Here is a 7,828-nt window from a genome sequence, read left to right as displayed (position 1 = left end):
AATATCTTCTCTAAATTATATGCAATAAAAATTTGAAGAAAAAGAAGTAAAAATATAAATTAGAAAGATAAGCAGTGAAAATTTAAAATTAAATAAAAAAATATGCATATCATAATATTTTTATTTAAATTATATTATGTTATTAATTTTATTTTTTGTAGAATAGAAAGGTAGAGAAAAATAAAGAATGAGAGAAAAGAGAGAGAAAGATAAAGAAAAAAAATGAGAAAGGGAGTTTGCTAATTTTAGAAGTTAAAAAAATTATTTTAATTGGAAAAAAAATTATCTGGTAACACATTTTAATTTGTTAAATTACTAATATAAAATAAATTATAAATTATATATAAAGTGGGAAGGATAGAGAGAAATAGAAAGGGTAGTGCTAGGGAGCCAATGGCTTAAGTGTACAATGTGTACAATGGGCTAAACCTTTGGTCCATGAATAAAATGAACATCACCCACACTATCCAGAATAACCATCCGAATACAAGGGATAATAAACATCTCATCCTAAAAATTTAAGTTAATTTTGGAGTTCACCAAGGATCAAACCCTTGACCTTTCGGATCTAGAATTCTAATACCATGTCATGAATCCACTCATCTCAAAAGCGTAACCTGACAGGATAATGTAACACTAATAATCATATCTCTAATACTTCCTAAACCTCCATTGTACACATTGTACGCTTAGACCATTGGCTCCCTATACTTTTCCAAATAGAAAAAAGAGGAGAGGTAGATAAGAAAATGTAAGAAGGAGGTTTACTAATTTTGGAGTGAAATATTTTCTCTAAATTTTAATAAGAGAGTGTTACATGATACATTTTAGCTATTAAATTAATTAATAATATATAAATATAATATATAATATAGCTATATTTTAATTTTAATATTTTAATTTTAATTTTAATTTAATTTGAATACAATTAAAGAATACTATGTATATTTTGATTGTCAAATTTGTAATTAGTCATTATTGATAATGATATAAAAGAGATAAAGTGAGTGAAGAATTGAGAGAGATAGAGAAAGAGAAATATAGGATGAGATAACTCTTTATTTTTTGAGGAAAAGATTTTATTTCAATTACAATGAGGAAGTAACATGTGGCACATTTTGGTTGTAAAATTAGTAATATATAATAAAATAATAGATAATAGATATAATAAATATGAATTAGGATTAATAGTCAAATTGGTCTTCAAAAAATTACTCGATCGTCATTTTTGTCTCCGAATTATTTTTTAATTAAATTAGTCTCCGAAAGATTTTACATCAATTTCCTTTATCCTTCTATTTTCGGAGTAACAGTTTTCATCACTGGATGTCCACATGGGGCGTTAACTGACAACTCAGCAGTGACCAAAACGATGCCATTTTGTACAAATACCCTATTAATGAAATAACTCTCCCATTAATCCACAACTCTTCACTTTTTCACTATCACGTTTTTCCTTTTCATCCAAAACCAACAGAAATCATCTAATTAAAACAAAGTGAGAAGACGAAGCTGCTCCGATTGGCTGTGGAAGCAATAACCAGCGACGCTGTTCGTAGTGCGACTACTCCTTCTTGTCGTGGTCTAAAGGCCACCATTCTTCTGCGGTGGTAGGCGTCCTCTCGGATGAAAGGTAAGAATCCTTGCGCCACAAGTTCTTTCCCCTTTTTTTGTATGAATGTGTGGTATGATATTCATTGATTTTGAATGTTGATTGATTTCGGGTAGTTGCTGCTTGGGTTTTATAATGATTTACACGTTTTGTATGTTGAAAAATCTGAATGCTCTATTTTCATATGGCCGAATGCAATGTGTGTGGATAGATGAATTTTTTGTTTTGTTTAGTTCTTGTAATAGACAATATTTGGTGAGATGGTGTTCTTTTTAGACTAAAGTAATAATTGTAGTTTTGTTGTTGAAATATAAATAAATTATATACAAAAATAAAGTAAGGAAAAATAGAGTGCATTGTGTAATTTACTGTTACTATTTTTAATTTGTAGATAAAAAATCATCTAGTGATATTTGTTTTCTATCATGGTGAAAAATTTAAAAATGATAAAAGTGGATAAAAAAATTTATGAATAAGACAATATAAAGGTATTAACAGGAGTTGAAGGGGATACTCTACTATAAGAAATTAGGATATTCAGAGATGAATGGTTGTTGCTGAAAAATACTCGGAATATCGCTTGAAGTTGGATTGAGAAAATTAGAAGTAGATGCATCGATTTATTGAAAATAGTGAAAGATTATAGAAGGAATAGCAATTCGATCAACATTTACTTTGTGCATAGAGTCTTAGAGCCACACATGTTGGAGTGTATGAGTAAGGATGATGATGAGTTAGTTATATTAGTCATTAGAGACCAACAGCACTTATAAACCCAAGGTCTCAAATATCCCAATTGAATAAGGGATACCGTTTAAAGCCCAAATCACAGCTACTGTTTAAAAGTTTTATGCATTATAAACATATTGCTAATAAGTATTTTGTACAATTTTATTTATTTTTTGGTATAGTCCAAAATTAAGTAACTTATGCTTGATATTATGAAAACTTGGTTAATAAGATTGGTATTATTATAAAGACTATGTTTGCATGCTTATATAGACATACAAATATTTCGATTTTAATATATATTATTAGACTTAATTTATCTTATGAGTAATTAACTGTTTATTTTTATTTCCTTATTTCTAGAGTTATATAAAAATTGGTTAAAATAATATAAAAAAAAATGAAGGTTGCTGCTTTGTTAATGAAAAGAAAAAAATCTCCAACTTCATTTGCTAAATTTTACCAATACTCTTAATAAAATCCAATAAAATAACAAAATCACCAATACTTTTACAAATTTTTTATTTTCTCACAGATGAAATACAAAGTGCTCCAATCACTAACAAAAAAATTATTACTAGAACAAACATAAAAATAATCAATATTTTAACTACTCTTACTTTAACTTCAAAACTACCTATTTTTCAACGTAGTTTCACTTTTTAATTTTTACAGTCACTCTCAACTTCAAATTCTGCTTCTGTCCTACTATTTGCAACTTCAAAAATTTTACATTTTTTTATCATCTATCCAACTAAAGTTGTTACAGTGGTTGCTTTTCTGCACATGTCAAGCGAAAAAAGTGAATATCACATTAATGGTGAAAGAAGTTAAAAATACTATAGTTCATACCAATTTAAATTTACCCGATATCTTGGACAAGTGTGAAATAATTTTTCTGAATTTTCTGGATTTTCTGGTGTTCTAGATTTCTTAATCATAGTTTTCAGCCCATAAACATAGGTTCTGTCCATGTTCATTTTTCTTCTCCGCATGGAGAAGCTAGAATCGAAGCTACTCAGCGATTACACTGACAACCCACCACTTCGTCTTCCATCAGCGCTTCGCAACACCACTTAGTAAGATGGATTAATGTCTCCGTAGATTTTGTAGATTAGAGTTTATAAAATGGGGTTAGAGACTATTTTGACATAATATAATGAACATATCTTATCAGCTTTTATTTGGACACACAACTTTCAACACACGTGTCAGTTAATGCCCCACGTGTGTGTATCGCCGTTGACGAAAACTGTTAGCCTAAAAACGGAAGGACAAACGAGATTGTTGTTAAATCTTCCGGGGACTAATTTAATTAAAAAAATCATACGAAAACAAAAATGACGATCAAATATTCTTTTTGGAGACCAATTTAACCATTAACTCATATGAATTGTGTTATATTTTTATGAATAATGTTAGAACTTTTTTCGGTTAACATCAACTAATTTATTAATTAATTAAAAGTTTTTTTTTATATTTTTTATATTATATATACATCTCTCATTTACACACACAATATATATTATATATTATATAGATTTAATTATTTTACCGATCTCTATAGTTTTATTGAATTTTTAATTAAATTTCTATATTTATTTTCTTTTTAATTAGGTCCTTATACCATATCAAATTTTATAATTAAATTTCTATCATAATAAAAATATTAGAATTAATGAAATATTCTGTTAAAATTAAACAAAACAAATATATCTAATATTTGACTGAATATTCTATTTTATTTAACAGAATATTCTATTAATTTTAACGTTTTTTTTATTATAATATAGACTTTATTATAAAATTTAATATAATATAAAAATTTAATTAAAAATTTAATAAAATTATAAAATCAACCAAATAATTAAACATATTATATAAAGCAAACATATCATCTCGTTCCTTGTTAACCTACTATAGTTTATTGAACAGCCAATAACTTTGCTGGGTGTTTAGACACTTAGAAGTTAGAACAATTCAACCAGATTTTCAAGCGACCTGCTTTGCCAAATGCCAATTTGCCATGAACACGTGGATCTAGTTACAATAGAAATTAAGCAATATGACTCATGTCGGTATCATACTACTAATAATATAACAGTAATAAACTAATTTTCGTATATTGTATGTGTTAAAAACCCAAAAATATTAGTGGACAGTTTTTGTTTAATACTATTAACTGATTTCTTAATAGAGTAACAATGTAGAGTGCTATCTATAACATTTTTTAATCAACAGATTATTCTATAGATATTTTAAATTAAGTATTAATTTATTGCGTCACGATCACATACATTACTATTTGAGTATTCTATAGAAACATATGGATCTAGTCAGAGAGATATCTCAGTGAGAAGTTGTCTATCATATTCATATCGCATCGCATGAATAAAGGAAGAAAAGGTCCAAAGTTAAAGGTCGTGTTGCTACACACGGCGTGAAAAATCTTCTATTGTCAAGGGAAAAAACATAAAGAAAAAACAGGAAACGTAATTTTCATGCTATCAAGGTTTCGTGAAAAACCTTTTATTGTTTGTATCTCTGTTTTTATATTCTCTTATCTTGTCCTTTCAATTTCTTTTTTTTATTTTTCTTTGGATATGTAACATCATTTTTAGTTAAATGGCTATTTTATCGAACTCATTTGGACTTGGTTCTCAACAGTTTTTCATGTTCGTAAACTAATATATATAGATCATTTTGTTAGTAAATTAACTCTAAATTGTGTCTTAATAAAAATATACAGAGATGATTACTATTTAAAATTTAATAATACATATTTTTATTTTCTACTAATATAGATTTATTCATAGCTTTTAAATCTGACCTCAGTCAGTAATACAACCAATTAATTATTGATTTAAACTGCATGATCCAATTGTATATATAACGTGAAGTATTAGAGTTATTTTATTTTGTAAATTAATTTTCTCTCAAATTTAAATGGTAAAAACTCAGGTGTAATCGACTTCATTTAAAGTCGACTTCACCTGAGTTTTCACCCATTTAAATTATTTCTTTAATAATGTTTTCATATTTTTATTGGTAAAATTTCAACATTTTTTTTCTAAGGCCGGTTGATGACCCGTAGTAATCCATTGTGTGATTATTTTTGTCGTCAATAAATTTTTGTATTTTGACGAAAAATATTCTAATAACAAAAAGTCAAGGATATTCAAACTAATAGAGGAGACCGTATCCTTCTTCTATTGTTGTGGGGCCAGGCATTACATGACATATTAACTTGCATTTCGGAATCGAGTTCACAGTTCACACTCGCATCTTTGTCTCCCTCTTCCACATCATATTTTAGTGTGTGAATTTTTTAGTTACACTCAATGTACAACAATAAAATTAGAGATACCAGTTTTTTAAATTAAGTCTTCAATTAAGTTATAGTATTTTTTATTTTTTTATTATCATCATCATTAATTTTTTATATATTCAATAAAAATTATTGAACATAAAAATTTTAATACATAACATAAAAATTAAGTGCACAATATAAAAAATAAATTTAATTTTAATGCATTGACAGTTTAAAATAATTTTTTACATGCATTTAGTTACATGTATTACATCAGTAAAAATAACTATCTTTTGTATTGACGGTATGAATGATTATCCAAAAAAATAAATGTAATTCACAATTATATAAAACATTTTACATTATTAGTGTATTAAAATTAAATTCACAAAAGAATTAGTGTATACATTTTTGTATTATATGCAAAAATTTTTATGTTATATTCATAAATTTATATGTTATGTGTAAAACTTTTATATTTTGTATGTAAAAATTTTTATGCTAAAGCGTAAAGACAAAAAATTACTTAATAGATGTGTATATTTTTTTGTCAAATTTATACTTAAATTGGTTGGACTTAATTATTAAAAACACGTGTAGATATAATATTATTGAATTTAAAAAGTAAATAAATAACAAAAAGTTTATGGAAAAAAATGTAATGAAGGAAACGCAGTGTATATGAAGAAATTGATATTACAGAACAATAGTACAAAATCTATTTTTTGGATTTTAAAACGACTCTACAATTAAGATGAAACTGAAACCCTAAACAATAATGCGAGCACAAAAAAAAAAAAAATCACACTAGTTTAGTTTCACGAAAACTTTACTATTAAATAAATAAAGCGCAATTTTTTTCTCTATCAAAATTCAAAAAGCAAGAAAACAAAGCGCACTTGATCAAAGAAAGTGTATAAAAACAAGTAAACTAGCAAAAGAAAATATATATCATCATGGCATGTTGACTACAGACACAACAAGCCACATAAGTGATGAGCAGCCAAGCAAGTAGGGGCCGAATCAAGGGATAATAAAATTTTGGAATGGCGCTATCAAATACTTCTTACTTGGTGCATTACTAATTAGTAATTACTATTTACAATAAATAATTGAATTGGCCAACTTTGAACTAATCTAATAACATCCATTAAAAAATGATAAAAATCTATGTAATCAAATTAGTATTATGTTAGATGTATATTAATATTTACTTTTAAAAGTAATTATTGGAATAAAATTATTCATACTAGCCTAACACCATGGTTCAATTCCAAATAAGTAAAAAAAAAAAAAACTCAATTTAAAAGTTGGCTTTAACACCTAACCGACCTCTCATAAAAGAGGTTGGTTCGACATAAGGTTCTTTTTAAAGAGGTCGAAAACAGATAACACTTATTCAAATAAATAATTGTCATCTAAAATCTTTTATCAACTTCTAGAAGCAATATCTCAACAATTTTAAGATAAAGAGACGGTTATCCACTTTTAGAAAGTGGAATTACTTCAACGGTGGTTATTGGATCACTACTATAAATATACTGATACTTTTTAGATATCTCTAAGTTCCAATACTTTCTTAAACCTACTTATCCTCTTTACTAATTTAGATATCGAAATGTCTTTGTAGATATTACCCTCCATTCTTCAAAACATACGACTCGAACGGAGGCTCTCGAACGTAAACAAATCAAAGACTCCCTTTCCATTAACGTTTGAGCTAATCTTTCCAGCCTAATTTATCTATCTCAAATTACCTACGTAATAAAAATATATATTAAAAATAAATTAAAATATTTATATATTTACATATAAATACATCATAACTAATTTTAATATAGAAATAATATTTTTGAATTAGTATTTACAATTGGAAAAGAAAAAACGATTCCAAGTAGCAATGAAAAAAGCCACCTATTAGAAGCCCTTCTCTCTGCTCTGTGCTTTTCAGTTTCAGAAATGAGGACCGTTGTCCATTCCCAATGCACTCACATTACAATTACATAAAACAACAAACACATCAATCTCCACTACGTCGTCGTTTCACTGCTCCCATCCCTTCAATTTTTGGACTCAATTATTTGGCTCTTCTCCTTGGCCCCCAGTACTACTCAGTACTACCACTACCCTATTACTATTACTATAAATAAATTAATTAAATAAAAGTTACCATTTTT

The sequence above is a fragment of the Arachis duranensis genome, chromosome 6 (assembly GCF_000817695.3).
Source record: "Arachis duranensis cultivar V14167 chromosome 6, aradu.V14167.gnm2.J7QH, whole genome shotgun sequence".
Lineage (NCBI taxonomy): Eukaryota > Viridiplantae > Streptophyta > Magnoliopsida > Fabales > Fabaceae > Arachis > Arachis duranensis.
This window is presented reverse-complemented; position numbering follows the sequence as displayed.